Genomic DNA, 3,603 nt, shown 5'->3' on the forward strand with positions numbered 1-3,603 from the left:
TGGAAGTTACCTCAGAAACCCTGTTAATTCGTAATGTATTGAGCGATTTGCAAAACAGAAAGCATTTAACACGGAACACATTCAAAATTGGAAAACCAAATGCATTTTCAGACACAGCGAGCATGAATGCTAAATGTGAGACAGTCCGGGGGCATGAGCCATAAAGTAATCACACAACTAACAACAGGGAAATTCCAAACTACTCTTTCAAACATACTGGAGCCTGAGTGCACCACCACTTCCCAGACAATGCTGCAAAGCGACAAAGAAAGAACATAATAAGAATGGGCCATAAAAAGTGAATTTCACCAATCGCAGTCTCGATTAGATTACCTTTCCCTTCCGATGTCTCCAGGACGGAAATGAAGAAAGTGGGAGAAATTCAATAACATATGGCATCGAAATAGATTGGAACGATTTTCTCATTGGCCAGAAAACCGAATGACGGCGAGTCGAGTCACCGTAGGACTCTGTTTCGCAACAGCGATGAAATAACAGTCTCCATTCGGTTCCAGTAAAAGCTCAACTTGCCTGGAACAGAAAGCAACAGTAGAGCTGCTTGCGATTTTCCGCGCTGGAGGCGAACACGATCACGACAGCACAGACACTTTGGAAAATTCGGCACTTTCCCACACCGCAGTCAATTCCACGGGAAGCAAACCCATTTTGCTTCGATTTTCAACAGAAATGCAGCAGGGATCGAAACAGCATTTTAACAAGCTGTGCAGAAGAAATGGCAGCGGTGGGATTCGAACCCACGCTCCTGTCGAGACTGGAGCCTAAATCCAGCGCCTTAGACCGCTCGGCCACACTACCAACGTAGCCATCGCAGCATTTTCTTGCACTTCCAATTGTGCTCCTGCATAACAACAGATGCAAACTCACGTGGAAAAGGTTCTATGATCGCTCTCCGACTCGCACAGCTGCTCGGATGTGCCCGTCTACAATATCAATTTCTCAGCAGATAATGACAGCCCATCAATCCAGACACAAATCACTGGTAAGCTGAGTCTATCTTCTCAGACTGGATTCAGCTACAAATGTATCTGTGAGTGCGTGAGAATATATGATCAGTTATGATTGGGTCAAATTACCATCAGCTGCTTGACATTACTGCAATTCGGATTCTTGCTTTGCTAAATGATTTCACCCATTGCTCGAAACAGGACAACTTTCACGTTTACACGGAACATGAAACACACCGGACTACAGGGAAAATGCACAAAGTTGAGCAGGCCGTGTCCCAAATCATACCGTGCAGCATAGTTTCAGTCACTGTGTCTGTTTTGCAGAATAAGGTTCCCAAAGAAAGTTCCACCCTAAAACCGGAGGTCGCATTCCAATCCGAGAACGACAGATTGCATCGTGAGGATGCTCTGACCTCGGGGCCGGTTCGAGATGTCACTTTCCTTGCTGACCGGAGAGTTAACTGTGGTGTGGGATAGCACCGCATATTTCGAAGTGTCTCTCTCTGTCATGATCGTGTTCGCCTCCCGCGCAGAAAATCGCAAGCAGCTGTGTTGTTCCAGGCAAATTGAGCTTGTACTGGAACCGAATGGAGACTGTTATTTCATCGCTGTTGTGAAACAAAGTCCTGGGGTGACGCGACTCGTCGTTATTTGGTTTTCTGGCCAATGGGAAAATCGTTCCAACGAATTTCGATGTGATATGGGATTGAATTTCTCCCGTTTCCTTCATTTCTGTCCTGGAGAGATCGGAAGGGAAAGGTAATCTAATCGAGACTGTGATTGGTGAAATTCACTTGTTATGGCCCATTCTTATTAGGTTCTTTCTTTCTCTCTTTTCAGCTTTGTCTGGGAAGTGGTGGTTCCCTTAGGCTGCAGTATGTTTGAAAGAGTAGTTTGGAATTGCCCTGTTGTTAGTTGTGAGATTACTTTATACCTTATGCCCTCGGACTGTCTCACATTTAGCATTCATGCATCTCTGTGACTGAAAATGCATTTGGTTTTCCAGTTTTGTTTGTGTTCCGTGTTAAATGCTTTCTGTTTCGCGATTCGCTCAATACATTACGAATTAACAGGGTTTCTGAGGTAACTTCCAGCTGCAAAAATCCTCAACTGAGGGTCTGGGAAAATTTCACAGAGTATGGTCAGTCGGAGCAAAAGTAAGGAAGTCGTTCCTTTCTGCAGTGTTTCGCAATACTACCTTTCCCGTGAGCAGTCGAACACACTAAAGGATTGTGCCACAGACTGCGATAGCAAGCTCCGCCAAACAGTAATCCTTTAAAGCCGGTGTAAGCAACGCAACGTTATTGGGGTACACCGCGTGGAAACAGATACTTCAGTGTATCTCGTCTATGCTCACCACATAGCCAAATTTAAACAAGTCCGGTTCCCGAGTATTTGGCCTCAAACCCTCTAAACCCATCCTATCCAGAAACTCATCCGATTACCTTTGCAATTTTCTGAGCCTCCTCCACTTCCTCTGGTAGCTCATTCCATACACGCACAACATTCTGTGTGGGAAATGTGCCTCAGGTTTTTGTCAATTTCAGCCCACTCACCTTAAACCTATGCTCTCGAGTTTTCAACTCACCCCAACTTGGGTAAAACACGTAAATACTCAGTTTACAAGTTCAGATCATGTCGCAGCCGTTACGCTGCAGTGAAAGTCGTCCCAGCCTATTCCACCTCGCCCTCCGGTCCAAACATTGACGACATCCTTGTCAATATTTTGTCATCAATTTCACGTGTCTTTGTTTTACGTTTTCAAGATGTCAATTACGCTGGACAACAACGAGCTCTTGGAAACAGAAAAGTGAATGGTAGAATGGCTTCAACTTTCAGTGCTGGATGCCACTGAGCCCCAGCAGAGATGGCAGAGGGCTGTTTCTGTAGTGTAGTGGTCATCACGTTCGCCTCATCTGCGAATGATCCCCAGTTCGAAACTGGGCAGAAACTGCTTCGTTCTTCAACTGTAGCCTTTTACATCGACAAGAACGGAGCTTTCTTGCTTGCTTTCCCATCTGCAAACCTGCCTTCGAATTTGCTTGTACAAATCTGCTCTCATAGTGAAATGTAATGCAATTGCATTTAATTACTGTGCAAAGCATTGTAAAGTTTTTTTCTGACCTGGTTCTGATCATGTGCCATTCTGTTTGAGATTTTAGCTACCGCGTTCTGATCCTTCTACGAAAAGCAGTACCGCATTTGCATTCCTTGCGCAGGCGGCTCGGTTCAAAGAATGGGAAGAAGCTGATGCGCTGGTGTCACAGCGCACCACGAATTCCTGAATTTGTCTGTCTCTCAAGTGTACACAAAGTCGTCTCTGAAAGGCCTCGTTTGGAAGCTGGCTGTCGTTGTGCAACGTGCGAAAATTGGCACCAGAGATCCTGAATCATGTTTTGGAGCAGTTCGCACGTTAGTGGCTCATTCAATCAGCAACAGCAATGAAAGAAATTACACTCTCAGAGGAACCTTTGGACTTTCACCAGAGCTGCAACTGCCTCACTTCCCCACTCGCCCTCCCCGTTTTCATTTTCCTTCTCTTCGATGATTTAAAGAAAACCAAATGGATGCGATGTAATTCTGTAGCCTCTCTGTCGTTTCCTCCGTTTCAAGTCCCAAATGGCTTAGGTCTCGG

At 45.4% G+C, this 3,603-nt stretch overlaps 2 non-coding genes across 2 annotated transcripts; one reads left to right on the forward strand and one right to left on the reverse strand.

Moving 5' to 3' along the window:
• Window positions 1–734: 734 nt before the first annotated feature.
• Window positions 735–816, reverse strand: trnal-uag (transfer RNA leucine (anticodon UAG)). The gene has a single exon. It is a non-coding gene; the product is annotated as a tRNA-Leu (tRNA).
• A 2,032-nt stretch (window positions 817–2,848) lies between these two features.
• On the forward strand, window positions 2,849–2,921 carry trnam-cau (transfer RNA methionine (anticodon CAU)). The gene has a single exon. It is a non-coding gene; the product is annotated as a tRNA-Met (tRNA).
• Window positions 2,922–3,603: the final 682 nt, after the last annotated feature.

The sequence above is a fragment of the Chiloscyllium punctatum genome, chromosome 33 (assembly GCF_047496795.1).
Source record: "Chiloscyllium punctatum isolate Juve2018m chromosome 33, sChiPun1.3, whole genome shotgun sequence".
NCBI lineage: Eukaryota > Metazoa > Chordata > Chondrichthyes > Orectolobiformes > Hemiscylliidae > Chiloscyllium > Chiloscyllium punctatum.